We start from the raw sequence: 16,353 nt of genomic DNA, 5'->3' as shown, positions 1-16,353 counted from the left end.
ATATCCCTGAAAACATTGCATTATTTTACTGATGAAATTATTACACCAAGGTCACCGAGCAAGAAGGAGCAGGGTGTTAATATATTCTTCTTCCCAAGTTATACTTTCTTCAGTAAAGTCAGAATCTAGTAAAAACACGTCCCAACTATGTATTTGAAAAGAAAAAAATATTCTTTTGACCTTTGCTAGCTATTAACTAAAGCACAATGAAGCTGAGGCCAGGCTCCTGAGTGTTCTAAAGCAGTGAGGGGAAAAAAAAAATGATTGGGTAGGAGAAATGCCTGCCAACACAGACTATGAGCTGGTTTCCAGACTTTCTTGGACTCATTAATATATAGTGATTTTTCATGCTATTCCATTCAAGTATTTTATTAAGCTGTGTAGAGAGAAAATTTTAACATGATCCTGATGCTCTGAGAGATGCAATCTCTCACGTCTGTATCTGGAGGGTGTTGGGAAACAGGTGCTGAAACAGTTTCATATTTTACTTTGACACAAATAAAGACTATCCAGTGCTAGTGTTTTGTTTGTTTTCAGGGCCTAATTGAACATTTTTGCTTACGTGTTTCATGTGGGGAATTTTCACAAGAAAATATGTGAGAAGTCTGAGTTCAGACAAAGAAAATTTCTGTGAACTACCAACAAGCTGCATTTGATGAAAAATGTCACGAATACTTGGTTGAGTGGGAGTGTCAGTTTGATTATCAGCACTTGATAAAATTGAAAGGATTTGTGAAACCAGGCAATGTTTGTTTTAGTAAAAAACAGCACGATTTTGAGACAACCCTGTGAAGCTGTTGGACACCTTTCTGGATCTGTTTCTTCCTTTATAAAGTAGGCATAAAAATGTAAAATTCGCTAATTTAATGTATGAATTACATTTATGGATACTAAATACTAAAAGTAAAGTAATCTCTCAAGAAATGTAACTTATTCTCTTGTCACCCACATTAGTTTTTATTTTCCTTTACAGACAGTACAGTATGTATCATATTTATAAAAGAAGAAATTGACACCACATTAGCTAATTTATATTTAGAGAGAATGGTTAAGAACATGTGAGGTTTCAACACATACGAAAGTAACTGTCAGGAAACCAAGTGGACTGGGGAACCCAGAAACCATAAGTGGCTCCTTTTGATTATTGAAAAGATACTGAACTACAACTCAGTCAGTTGATGTCTGGTTTAGAGAATATTTTACACGCTGAATGGTCATCCAAAGTTATCCATTATCAAGACATAAGATAAAACATAAGATATTTTACATAAGATAAAACCATATTTAAAGCCTAGTTTCTATCATTAATATGTATGTTGTATCCCTACTAGCAAAAATGAACAAAATTTCTCATTATTGGAAAGAGTCCATAAACTAGAAACATATGTTAGAAAAACAACTATTACTTATGGGCTAGGTGCAGTAATTTGGAACATATTATGTTAATTTATGATACTTACCTGACCCTCAATCTCTATCTGTATTTCTGCACTGAATGTATATAAGTAATCCATAAAATGAGTTTTTATTGAGATTAATTGTTTTAGGTAACCTTCTTTCTGTCTGTGTGAATACCAGTTAGGAAGCAGAACATTTTTCGGCTCTAAAAGAGAGATATAAAATGTTATCTTCACTACATTCAAAATCCATTCATATTTTTACAGTGGAAAGGCATCATCTTAGCTTGGTTACCTGAGATAGGATTTAAGATTCAGGCATGCTTTTGTGGTAACAACCTACTGAAGGGAAAGGAAAACATAATGGTTGAGTGGAAAAAGAGGTTTTGGTAAGATGCAATCATAATTAAGCGTATCCGATTTGATGGGGATTTCTGAGCTGGTGATGGTCCTGTGTATGGTCCTTACTTTAAGTGAGGGAGCCAGGTCTTCATACTTCTGGCTAATAATCAGTCATTGGATGTGGGCCACTTAGTGAAGGAGGTGTAACTCTGGCTAAGGCAGATGAGGCAATGCTTGTAGGGGACTGATAGGTGAGGATTTTCTTTAGGGGTTACTCCCAGCATCTAAGGGAGGACGTTATTTCTGGAGGGACAACTGGGGATAATCACAATAATATATCCATTGTGCCACCTGGAACCATTCCTTTATGCAAATTCTGAGTGAAATTCTTCTAAGATTGCAAGAAGTATATCTTTCTGTGGGGACCTTAGAAAAGGAAGTTTAGAAGAACAAACTATACTCTCTCCCAGTGCCACTGGTCTTGGAACTACAACTGATATTTATTATCCCTCTCCTCTGTTACCTACCCTCCAGTTCACCTGGTTCAGCTAGCAACTCTTTTTCCACAGTGGCATGAACCATATCCTCATTCTTGAAGTTTTTGAATTCCTGATCATCATGACTTTCTCAAGCCATGGTGCCATGCTTGTCTAATTACTGTCAAAAGAAGGTAAGGTAATATAAAGGGACACCCAAGTATAGGCACACCTCAGAAATATTGTACTTCAATTCCGGACTGCTGTAATCAAGTAAACAGTACAACAAAGACAGTCAAATGAATATTTAATTCTCCTAGTGCATATAAAAATTACGTTCACACTATACTGTAGTCTATTAAGTGTATGACTCCGTAATGTCAAGAAAAACAATGTCCATAACTTAATTAAAAAATAATTTACTGCTAAAAAATGATATTTTTCATGCTTTTAGTAAATCATAATCTTTTTGTTGATAGAGAGTCTTACCTTGATGTCGATGGCTGCTGACTGATGAGGGCAGTGGTTGCTGATGGTTTGGGTGGCCGTGGCAATTTCTATTTTTATTTTTTTAACATTTATTTATTTTTTGAGAGACAGGGAAAAGACAGAGCACGATCCGGGGAGGGGTAGAAAGAGAGGGAGATGCAGAATCTGAAGCAGGCTCCTGGGTCTGATCTGTCAGCACAGAGCCAGATGTGGGGCTTGAGCCCACGAACCGTGAGATCATGACCCGAGCCAAAGTCGGATGCTTAACCAACGGAGTCACCCAGACGCTCCTGTAGCAATTTCTTAAAATAAGACAACAATAAAGTGTGCCACATTAGTTGCCTCTTTTTTTTCATGAATGACTTTTCTGTAGCATACAATGCTATTTGATAGCATTTTATCCACAGTAGAACTTTGAAAATTGAAGTAAATCTTCTCAAACCCTGCCACTGCTTTAAAAACTGAGTTGATGTGATAAATCCTTTGATGCCATTTCAACAATCTTAACAGCATTTTCACCATAAGTTGTTTCCATCTCAAGAAACCACTTTCCTTGGCTAAAATTAGACGTTGGAAACAATAAACGTTGGTGAGGATATGGAGAAAGGGGAACCCTCTTACACTGTTGGTGGGAACACAAACTAGTGCAGCCACAATGGACAATGGTACAGAGGTTCCTCAAAAAGTTACAAATAGAACTACCCTACAACCCAGTAATTGCACTACTAGAAATTTAAACAAAGGATACAGAAATGCTGATTCAAAGGGCCATATGTAACCCAATATTTACAACAGCATAATCAACAATAATGAAATTACAGAAAGAGCTCAAATGTCCCATCAGTGGATGAATGGATAAAGAAGATGTGGTAATAATATACAATGGAATATTACTCAGCCATCAAAAGAATGATGTCTTGCCATTTGCAGTGATGTGGATGGAGCCAGACTGTATTATGCTAAGTGAAATAAGTCAAAGAAAGACAAATACCATACAACTTCACTCATATGTGAAATTTAAGAAACAAAACAGATGAACACAGGGAAAGGAAAATAAAGAGAGGGAGGCAAACTTTAGGAGACCATTAACTATAGAGAACAAACTGAGGGTTGATGGAGGAAGTTAGGTGGGGAATGGGTTAAATGGGTAATGGGCATTAAGGAGAGCACTTGTTCTGATGAGCACTGGATGTTATATCTAAGTGATGAATCATTAAACTCTACTCTTGGAACCAGTATTACACTATATGTTAACTAACTAGAGTTTAAATAAAACTTGAAACAACAATAACAAAAAATAAACCACTTTCTGTGCTCATCCACAGAAATTAGTTCCTCTTCTATTAAAGTTATGAGATTGTAGCAATTCAGTCAGATCTTCATGCTTCACTTCTAATTCTAGTTTTCTTGCTATTTCTACCACATCTATAGTTACTTCCTCCAATAGAGTCTTGAGCCCCTCAAAGTTAACTTTGTCCAAATTCCTGTTCATGTCAATCATTTGTTCTTATCCTAAGAATCACAAATATTCTTAGTAGCATCTAGAATGGTAAATCCTTTCCAGAAGACTTCCAATTTACTCTATCCAGATACATCACAGGAATCACTATTTATGGCAGCTACATCCTTACAAAATTTATTTCTTAAATAATAAGCCTCAAAAGTTGAGATGAGTCTTTATTCCTGGGCTACGGAATGGATGTTGTGTTAGCAGGCGTGAAAACAACATTAATCTCCTTGTACATCTCCATCAACACTCTTGGATGACCAGTGCATTGTAATTGAAAATTTATATTTTGAAAAGAATCTTTTCTCCAGGAGGTCTCAATAGTGGGCTTAAAATATCCAGTAAATCATGTTGTAAACAGATATACTGTCATCCGGACTTTGTTGTTCCATTTATAGGGCACAGAGAGAGTAGATTCAGCATAATTTTTAAAGACCCTAGGATTTTCAGAATGCCAAAAGAACTGGCTTCACCTTAAGGTCACCAGCTGTATTAGCCCCTAACCAGAGAGCCAGCTTTTCCTTTGAAGCTTTGAAGCCAAGCATTGACGTTTCTTCTCTAACTGTGGAAGTTCTAGATGAAATCTTCTTCCAATAGAAAATGATTTTATAAAAAAAATGATTTTATAAACATTGAAAATCTCTTGGTTAGTGATGGTTCATTATCTGTCTTAGCTAGACCTTCTGGATAACTTGCTGCAGCTTCTACATCAGCACTTGCTGTTTCACCTTGTTGTTTTATGTGATGAAGATGGCTTCTCTCCTTAAACCTCATAAGCCAACCTCTGCTAGCTTCAACATTTTCCTCTGCAACTTCCTTACCGCACCTAGCCTTCATAGAATTGAAGACAGAGTCTTCTCTGGATTAGGCTTTGGCTTAAGAAAAGGTTGTGGCTGGATCGATCTTCTATGCAGACCACTAAAATTTTCTCCATATTAACAATAAGGCTGTTTCACTTTCTTATTTCCCATGTGTTCACTGAAGTAGCACTTATAATTTTCTTCAAGAACTTTTCTTTTCTATACCAAAGAGGCTAACTCTTGGTACAGGTATGGCTTAGCTTTTGGCCTGTCTCAGCTTTTGTAATGCCTTCTTCAAGAAGCTCTATCATTTATAGCTTTGATTTAAAGGGAGAGATGTGCAACTCTTTCTTTTACTTGAACACTTCGAGGTTATTCCAAGGTGATTGATTAGCCTAATTTACATGCTGTTGTGTCTCAGGGAATAGGAGGCCTGAAGAGATGGAGAGAGATCAAAGAATGGCCAGTGGAGTAGTCGGAATACAAGGATTTATTGATTAAGTTTGCCATCTTATATGGGTGCAGTTTGAAACGTCCCCAAATAGTTACAGTGTTAGTTACATCAACATTGTTAACTAGGAGCCCACACTGTTGAGCCCACCTATGGTCTTCAATCCTGCAGCATGATTACTATACTCATGTTCAATAAGCCAGCAACAGATTGGCAAATGACACAAGATGGCTCATGTCAACTTGCCAAGTTACAATGTTTACCCAGTCATTTAATGTCTCTTCCATGTTGAATGCTTTGAGTGTGACAAGAACACAAAGGGTATGTTCAGTCTTACATGTCTATTCAAAACCCTCTACCCTGTACTCCTTTCTTCCTGACTTCCCATCTTTCTCTTTCCAGGCTTCTTTCTCCTTCCAGCCATGTATATTCTAACCATGTCCATATCCATGTATATTCTAACATCAGACTATAGTTCTTCCCATCCAAAGTGGATGATCAGGTGTGAAGTTCTGCCATTTCAGAAGTTTTCTCTCATGACTATCTTTCAGGAGTGGGTTTTTCATGCAGTCACAGTAACTTTTAACAACCACATTCCAAGCCACATCACAACTGTGAACCAAATTTGGGCTATTTTCCCCTGTGTCAGCTGGTCGTAAGGAATGCCCATGTAGACACAGGTACTGCTCCTTGTTGGTAAATTGTGATGGGTGACATGACAGTATGAGTGACCTGTTCATGGAACTAGAACTTGTTTATACTCAGTTCCTACTCCTATTTGATCCTGGATGCACCACTTCTGACTTACAACACATTACTGCTAGACTTGTTCTCATGGTGTCGTTGGTGAATGATACTCAGCTCATTACAGGAAGTTTTGGCCTCACGATCTCTTTTGTGTCTGATGGTCAGAAGCTCCATCTCAATAGCAGTGTGTCAAAATGAATTTTCCATAAGTCATATAATCCCCTACTGCAAATGGCCTGGCTTTACTCGGGAACACTGAAAGTATTCATTTTGTTTCTCCTACTGGGGCTTGCCATTAACTCCACATGGCATTTTTTCCAGCACAAATACTTCCAAAAACAGTACAAGAAGCAAAACTCCTCATATTTTAGCCCAAAACTGCTGCAGAGCCCTTTCCTGATTTGGATACTACTGAAAGCTGTCAATGTTTTTTGTCACTCGTGCCACTCAATATATTGGCTGAAGCATTATTAGCCAGATAAGGAATGTGCTGCTTCCAGAACACAGAGACTTAGCAGACATTGTGCTTACTTTTGTGATGGGATATGCAAGACATAATAATTTGTCCATTTTCCACTCTCAGGACTGTAAGTCTCATACCAAGCCTTCCAATTCTAGCACTTCTTATTTTTTCCAGTCTGTCAAGAATGATTTCTATCACTGTAGGTTAGTTTCTTTATTCTACAGTTTCATAGCCTGTATTTTTGTATATCAAGCTTCTTTCATTTACAAAGTGATTCTATATGAATTTACCAGCAGTGGATAACAGCAGGAGTTCTTTTCTATTTATAAACAATGTTCCATTCAATAAATATACTGCCACATTTTCTCTTGTTGACAAACATTAGGACTATGACTAATTTTGGCTATTATGAGTGAAATGTAGGAAAATTCTTGTGTAAGATTACTTGTGGGTGTATGCTATAATTTACATTAGATAGAAGGGGAATTTTGGAGTAACGGGATAGAAATATGCTCAATTTAAAAAACGCCAAAAGTATTCCAAAATGATTATACCATTTTAAGCTCTTATCAATAATGTATGAGATTCCCAGTGGCTCCAAGCCTCGCCAAGTTATGTTTATAATTTTCACAGTGAGTACATCCTTTTTTGTGAAATGTCTGTTCAAACTTATTACCCATTTTTAACTGGGTTGTTTGTGTTTTTATCATTGACCTGTACGAGTTTATTGTGGATTTTATACGTTAGCCCTGTGTCTGAAACATATACTGTAAAAATGTTCCCTCAGAGTTTTCCTGTTTATTTTCCTAATTTGATTTACATAAGCTTTTTAAAAAAAATTTTAATGTTTGTTTATCTTCTTTTTGAGAGAGAGAGACAGAGCATGAGTTGGGGAGGGACAGAAAGAGAGGGAGACACAGAATCTGAAGCAGGTTCCAGGCTCTGAGCTGTCAGCACAGAGCCCGATGCAGGGCTTGAACTCGCAAACCATGAGATCATGACCTGAACCGAAGTTGGACGCTTAATCGACTGAGCCACCCAGGCTCCTTGATTTACCCCAGTTTTAATTTTGACAAGCCCAAATCATCACTTTCTTTTATGGTTTGCTTTTTCTGTGTCCTCTGTAAGAAATTTTTGCCTATCTCCAGGTACAAAGAAATGTTCCTGGCTTCTCTTCAGAAACTTTCTTATTTTAGTTTTACCTTTAGGTCTATCCTATCCCTAATTGATTTTTAAGTAAGGAATGATATAAGGGTCAGGTGATCAATTCATCATGCAGATACCAAATTTTTCCAGAACAATTTCTTCAAGGGATTTTCCTGCACCAATGAATTGCTCTGGTACCAGTTTAGACAATTATTTGACTTTGGATTTTTTTATATATGCATATATAAACACGTATGTGTATGCATATATAAACATGTATATGTATACATATGTATGAATATTGTGCATATATATTTATGTCTGTATATTGCTAGACTCTGTTCCATTGAACTATATGTCTATCTTTGCACTGATATCACACAGTCTTGTTTACAGTAACTTAATATTGTCTATTAGTTTTCTACTGCTACATAACAAATTACAATTTAGAGGTTTACAATAACACTCATTTATTATCTCCCAGTCTTCTACCTCAGAAATCAGAGATGGTATGATTGGTTTTTCTGAATTCAGTGCTTAGGATCTCACAAAGCTGAAGTTAAGGTGTTAGTCTATTGCATTCCTTTCTGCAGCTTGGGCTTCTCTAACAACTTATGCTGCTATTTGCAGAATTCAGTTCAACTGTAAGACCCCCTTGTTGGCTGTTGACCAAAACTCAGCTCTGTGTAGCTTCTCTCTGGTCCTTGCATATAGCCCCATTCATCTTAAAAGACAGCAATGGCCTCTTGAATTCTTCTTGTCATTCAAATCTCTGAAAGCAGTAGCTGATTTTTTGAAATTATCAAGAAAATTGATAAAATTTACCCAATCTAATCAGCAAAAAATAGAGAAAAAGCCAATTTCTCTATTTCTCAAGAATGAAAGAAGTACATAACTACATATATTCCAGGTACTACTAATGATGATAATAATATGCAACTTTATATTAATAAATTTAACAATTTTCTAATTTCTTTCAAAGAAAGAAACTGACAAACCTAATTATAAATAGATAGCATGCACATGTCTCTGTTTTAAAAATTAGACTTTTAGTTAACATGCACAACAAAACTCCAGATACACATGCCCTTACCAGGGAATTGTGTCAAGTCTTTAATGAAAGAAAATAATATTTCAACATAAATTATTCCAAAATTTGAAAATAAGGAAAAACTTTATCATTCTATGAGGCTAGCATTATTCTGATATCATTCTATGAGGCTAGCATTCTGTTAAACACAAAAATTTTAGGAAAAAATGAGTATATACTAAACAAACATTTGCTAATGTCCAATATCCATTCCTTTCAAAAACTCGCCAACAAACTAATATTAGAAGGAAATTTCCTTAGTCTAATTCAGGTTGAAGAAATATTTCAAGCTACAGAATATGATATGCCTATAAAATACCTACAGTTTATACCTAATTAATCATGAGAGACTGAATGATTTCCTTCTATGATCAAAACCAAGGCAAGGATGTGAATAAATGGCACTAGTTCCCTTTCAGGAAGGACTGTGAAAATCATTACCGTGGGTATTTGCTGTGTTGTTGCGAGAGTCTTCCTTTGAGGACTCAGTCACTTCTTCACACGATGAGTTTCAGATCCAAAAGTTGGAAACTGAATTAGGAATCATGATTTCATAAGGGGAGAAATGACTGATTGTGGTCATAGCTTTAGGAGTATATATATATATATATATATATATATATATATATATCAAAACTTATTAAATTGTGCCCTTTAAATATGTGCAGTTCATTTTATGTCAACTCTATTTCAATAAAGCTGCAAAGAAAAATGAATTCTATATGTCCTTGATTGCAGTTCCAAATCCCCAAAGGGCCACCAGTTCTAAAAAGGGAACTCTTTCACTTTATTTCTAATAATATTGATTTATAGTGTGATTTTAATATATGTAATTTTGGACATTACTCAGAATTTCTTGCCCTGGAAACAAATTTGAATAGATTTCCTTTTATGTGGTTTTTGTTTTAAAAAATTGTTTCCATGCGTATTAAATACAGAGCATATAGTTATGTGAGAAGCATGTGTGTGTATATGTGTATATATACATACATATATTATATACACATATACATACACATTTAGAAGCATGCACATATATTTATATATGCATGTACATAATATAAGTACCATTCTTTTCATAATGATATAGCCAGTGTGTGTTAGAAATGCATGTCTAACCACCAAAATGATAATTATATTTATGCCCAGATGTGGGCATGCTACTTCTTGGGTCAGGACATTAAGGAGGGGTGCTGAATCAATCTGGCCCTAAGTAAAGTGGGGAGTGGGCTTTGCTGCTGCCTCAGTCACCTCCAGTGCCCTAACAGCTTCATCAAACAGCAGTGGACCGCTCGGTTTCATGCTACTTTGTGGCCTGGAACATGAGGGTTTATCCAGGAGTACTGTCCTCAGGTTTCAGCCTTCATGCCTGTTACCAGGTGCCTCTCTCAGCCCTCCATCCCTCGTCCAGGGGCAGACTGCACTTGGCTAGTACTCCTTTGCAAGAGAGCAAAGGTGCATGGTTTGAAGTGCTGGCAGCGGGTAGGGGGAGAGAGGAGCTTCCGTCCTCCTGCTCACCCTCTGTCTCTGGCAGACCCTGAGTAGCCAAGACTCCAATGTGAGGCTCTCTCAAGCTCTTGGTCCTTTCCCAGCAACCACACTTGCCTTGTACTCAATGCCCCTCTGCTTCTCCCCCAGTGGTGCTTCAAATTAGGCACTGGGGCCAGTGTGGGTGGGGTTTCCTCTCTGTCCCATGGGCCACACCACCCATGCCTTGTGTTTAGGGTGAACTCTAGGTGCAGGATAGTAAGCTCTTCCTCCAGTGCAGAAAACTCTATCTCTTACTCAATGATGGATCCTGGAACAAGAAGATGTGCTGCCCCCAGATTCTGAAGATTGCTGAATTGTTCTAAATTAGTAATCAGAACAGGGACAGATTTCTTTTAGTTTCACTACTCTACTTCAAACCCAGGCAGGCTCTCTGGATGCATGCATCACCCAAGGGTTTCTCTTGGTTTTCTTCCTCCATCCCAAGTCTTGTGGTTGATAAGTGGAAGTCCATGGGGGAAAAAAGAAGGTAGGCGGTATGGATTCTCTTGTGTCTGTGGCTGTCCAGAGATTTTCACATCAACCCACTCTCAGCCTTAAAACCACCGTAAAACTCCAAACTGTGTCCTTCTTACTCACCTCTCTGGTGGCTGCCTGCTCCTCCTACTGCTCTGCCAAAAGTTGGACAAATTGTCCCATCTCTTCTGGGGGTCACTTCTCTTTGCAGTTATTCAGTTTGCTTTACCACTTGAAGGGGGCTCAAAATAGAATTATGGTTTCTGAAGGCGTTTCTTGGCATTTTTTGACAACTTTCTACATACCGAGAAGAAGAAATGTCCAGATACTAGATACTGTACTGTGTTTGATTTATGATATCTTGGTTGAAGAAGGTGAGAAGTTTCAAAGGTGTCCATGTAGCTTTCTCAAACATAATATCTCCTAGAGCCCATTTCAGAGTTGTGGCATTGACCAATTATGTGTATCCCAGGTTTTCATCTTGGGATCAAGTATATGAGCCCCCAGTGGGTCTGCAGACTCAGTTAACCCAGTGAGAAGTGCACTTGGGCTAAAATTAAAGTAATATCCTGGCTTTTATATGTTCCCCTTCTAACAGTGAGACTGTAATGACACTTCAGATTCCCTGGTGCTAATAGTAAATTGAACTCTTTGTCCAACTGTATTTGGAATATTTGTGTATTTCTTTTTCCTCAGTGTATATTTACCCGAATAATGGTAGTAGTTCCCTTTCAGGAAGGACTGCACAAATCATTACCATGGATAATTGCTGTGGTGTTGTGAGATTTTTTCCTTCTGGGGTCAGTCACTTCTTTGCACAATGAGTTTCAGATCTAAAAGTTCGGTACAAAGTTAAGAACCATGGCTTTGCAGGGGGATAAACCAGGAATGGTGGTGGGTGGGTGGGGAATAGCACTCAGTTTTGTCACCAACCGTCACTGATTTCTTTTTAATTTACAGGTAGGATATTGACACTGTTAACTGCCCATCTGTTTGTTGTCACTGGAACAGAATTTTCTAGTTAACATTTTTATGACTCTGCAGAAATCACATTGCTGCCCCTGAAACATTAAGACACATACTAATGAGTATGCCAAGCTGACTTTTGCTGCTTAAGTGTCACCTCTTGCCATCCATCGTTTCGGATCCTAACACTGGCATTTGTCAGTAAGCCCAGGTTTGTAACAAAAGCTCCTCCATCAACCCTGCCCTATAGTGGGGCTGCAGTATAAGCATACAGTGGTGCTTATCACCACTACTTATACTTTATAAATTATGTCCCGTCTGAGGCCTTCCAGGGAATGGAGTCCATGGCTGACTTTTCAGGTCTTACATAGCTTATTCCCTCCAACATTTCTCAACTTCGAACATTTTAATTCCTTCTTTAATTCCTCTATCTACAATTAAAGTTCTGGCATTTCTCCCTCATATAATACAAGCCATCAATTTTTCCATGCTCCTAGGAACTTGATCTTTAGCCATCCATATAGCACGCTTGTATCACCTCCTGAGAGCTTCCCCACGGTGTTAATCCTATATGTTGGAAGAAAACCCTCAAATCAATAAATTCTCTCTATTTGAGCCTTAATCTTCACCATCCTATTCGACCACTCAGAATTCGGTCGCCTGTAGACTTTCCCAGATTTTCTTTTACATGCTGGTCAGGTCCTACAGATCCCTATAATCAATTCCCTCTTTTCAGGTTTAATATGCCTACATTGGGTTATGTTGTGACTTAACCTTGGTTAATGGTTAAGTTACTAATATTAATTATTGGCCTAGATCTTGCAAGGGAGGCCTCTGCATTCTCTTCAGCTAACGATGAATATGAAGATATAAGCAATCTGTTCAGGCTTAGGAGGTCCACTGAATTCTGAGAGTTTAAAATCTTTGAGCACCTCAATCTATATATCCTCATTCAATATAACAGAATACCATTCTTTCCCTACCAGGATCTGTTTTGGAATAGGAAACAGGCCTTAACTGGAAGCTTGGATACTCTCTATGTAAGCCTACGTGTGGTTCCCTGGGTCTTAGGTTTTTCTGGCCTGCTGAGGTAAGAAATATATGCCTCCAGGAAGACCTCTAGCTCTCACACTTAGCTTTTATTTTCAATTATCAAGCTTAGCTTTTAGTTATCTTTTTCAGAGTCTAATCAAACTGCATTATCAGAAACCCAGTTCCACTTAATTTGTAATTAACATTTCCCCTTCTTTCTCAAATGTGGGATATATCACATCTGCGAATGCATTCCCTTCTACCATGGTAGTTCACCAACTCTGAAGGTTAAAAACTTGCAGCGCAACCTTGGACCATAAAGTGTCTGTGTTCCACCCAGTGCCAGTCATACGTCATAGGGTCTTTACTCTACTTGCAGTCTTATTCCAGAGTCTGTTTCTTTAAGTCACACCTGGAACTGTCTGCAGATTTGATTTCTAGGAAAACCAACTCAGAGATTGAGATTAGCATGCAAAAAACTTATTACTGAGTGTTTTGAGTTAACCCCTGTGGAGGGAAGGGGAAAACAAAGCAACACATTGGACAGAAGTTGAGCTGCATGCAAAGCGAATGGAGACTTTAGCTGTCTCTATGGGGAGTTCCAAAGTTGGCAGTCCACCTTAGAATTATCTCAAGGTTGACAGAGAGCCTGGGTGCTTGTAACCCAACATTGATTAATCACTGGAAATGGGCATTATTTTGAGCAAAACCAGCTCTCTTCAACAGAGAATCGTTGACAGATGAAACCTTTCTGACAAGGAGAAGGTGGGGAGTCAGTCCTTCATTCCTGGTGGGGAATATGAGCGATACATCATAGCATCCACTACAGGGTCCTTAGAAGCCACCAAAACAACCTCTCACATGATGTAGGACACTATTTTTCAGTAATTCCACAACCTCTTACAGTCCTTTGAAATTCCACTACACTAATATGTTCATTTGCAGTCTAGTGCACTATTTAAAGTGAAATTCCAAACTTTGAAAGGTGGAACTTTGCCAAATGAAAAGTGATCATTTTACACCTAAGCCATTTTATTATTTTTTGTTACACCCTCTGGAAGATACAATTCTCCTATCAACATTGAAAGAATAACCGATCAACATTGAAAGAATAAAGTTAATGAGGGAATGGAAGGAGTAAGGTTCTAATCCCAGACAAGCATTTTATTGAAGTCCATTTATTTTCTAAAAATTCCAGAGTGTATGTGCACGCGCGCGCACACACACACACACGCACACACACACACAATCAGGTAATATTGAACAATATGTCAGGAAAACAGTGGACTGTTATGTTCTAGAAATCATCTTGTATCAGTGGCCTGTGAGTCTCCTGTACTTTTTGCTACATTTCTTTATAATTTTATGCACTTATGACTGAGATTGGTCTACAGTCATTTTAAAAAATTATCTTTATCAATTTTATGTAATTAAGGTAGTATCTCAACTTAGTTGTGGAGCTTTCATGCTTATTGTATCTAGAATAGCTTTATGTCTTCAGATGTTACACAGAATTAGGCTGCGGAGTCATCAATTCTGGTAACTTTTTAAAATGTTTTCAATATTTTCTAAGGAAATTGTTTCATTCAAATATAATCTATCGTCTAGTCACATTTTTAAATTATAATTTTATGGGAAATCACACATTTCCCCTAATATTTCAAATTTATTATATGTAGAATCATCATCTAATTCTTTTCATCTTTTATTTGTCTATGGCTGTGTGTCTTTTGCATCCTTAATTTTCTTCATTTTAAATTTGTTATTGCTTTAAAATTCTCATAAGGAATTAGCCTCTGTGGATTTCAAAATAACCTGCCTTTCTATTTATCTACCCATCCTTCTATTCTTCATGTTTCTTTTTTAAATTTTGGCCTTTATGTTTATTAATTTCCTTATCTGCACTATAATAATATATGCTATTCTTTTCCTAGCTCTTAACATATAGTAAACACTTTCATATTGAGTACATTTTATATAATAATGAAGATAGGGAAGACTCTAAAGGATTACTTTTTTACCTTGTACAAGATCAAGGTTTGTATTATTTCATTTTGTTCAAAATATCATTTTTTTTCCAATCATGGGTATATAAGGTGCTTATTCCAAACTCATACATTCTATACACACACACACAAAATATATTACCTTTATTTTTCTGTGTTGCCATGTTTTTTTATGCTAGATATTACTATTTATGAAATAAGTATGTCAACATATGTTGCTTTTATAATTTTGAACAGGCAGCCAGGGAAAAGGAATATGCAGTTTGGGGGATTTAAAGTTCTGATTCATCTTTTAATATTATAAATAAAAAGTTACTGACATGTAAATTTTAACAGTTAAACTTAGAAATGTTTTCTGGGGGTGCCTAAGTGGCTCAGTTGGTTAAGCTTCTGATGTTGGCTCAGGTCATGATCCCCCAGTCTGTGGGTTCGAGACCCACATCGGGATCTGTACTGTCAGCTTGGGACCTGGAGCCTGCTTCGGATTCTGTGTCTCTCTCTCTTTCTCTGCCCCTCCCCCACTCGCACTCTATCTCTCAAAAATAAGTAAACATTAAAAAAATTTTTTAAAAAGAAATGTTTTCTGCACATATATATGAAGTTATATCTTTAAAAAAACTAATTTGTCTATTTACTTGGTTAATATTTTAATAATTCAGTAAAACAAATTTATTTAAATTTCTGTTCAATTTACAACTTAATTATTAGATTTGTTTATAGTGTAACAAAATATATTTATAGATATAAGGCACGTATTAATTATGGGTGAATAAAATGCATTTCTGTAATATTGTATATGAATATATACCATGTGGAAGATCATCTTCAAAAATCATATGTTACATATGATACTTATGATAAATATGAATATGTTGAGGACATGCATTATATATGTATTTCTTACATGATATATATATGTATATATTTTAAATAAAAATATAAACATTATATACTAAGTGCATGAATGTATACTTGCATAATTTAAATAGATATTCTATTTGCATGTGTGTAGTTTAAATGGACATCATCAACATAATATATTTAAACACTTTAATATCTACAACTTTTCAAAGCCAAAAACTCTGAAGCTTTCTGAATGCTTAACCAAGATGTAATTGAAGTGCATGTCTCATATTCATAATTAAGTAAGCTGTCTTTAACATGAAAATATTTAATACATTTAGTCAAATTATCTCTTATCTTTCCACTTAAGACCATATAATCAATAAATGTGTTTCTTTTAACTATTGCATTTTATATAATGTATACAAGATAGTACCTTTAATTTAGCACAAATTTATCAAAATTAAGGGTTTTTTCTTCACCATTTCTGTATTTATAAAAATTTACTTACCCAATAAAGGAGACAGACCTACCATTTATGTCAAGGCTGAAGTCAGTGACTTGAATTTTCAGACTGACAATATTGTCACTTAT

The sequence above is a fragment of the Panthera leo genome, chromosome F3 (assembly GCF_018350215.1).
Source record: "Panthera leo isolate Ple1 chromosome F3, P.leo_Ple1_pat1.1, whole genome shotgun sequence".
Classification (NCBI taxonomy): Eukaryota; Metazoa; Chordata; class Mammalia; order Carnivora; family Felidae; genus Panthera; species Panthera leo.
Note: the sequence above shows the minus strand (reverse complement) of the source record.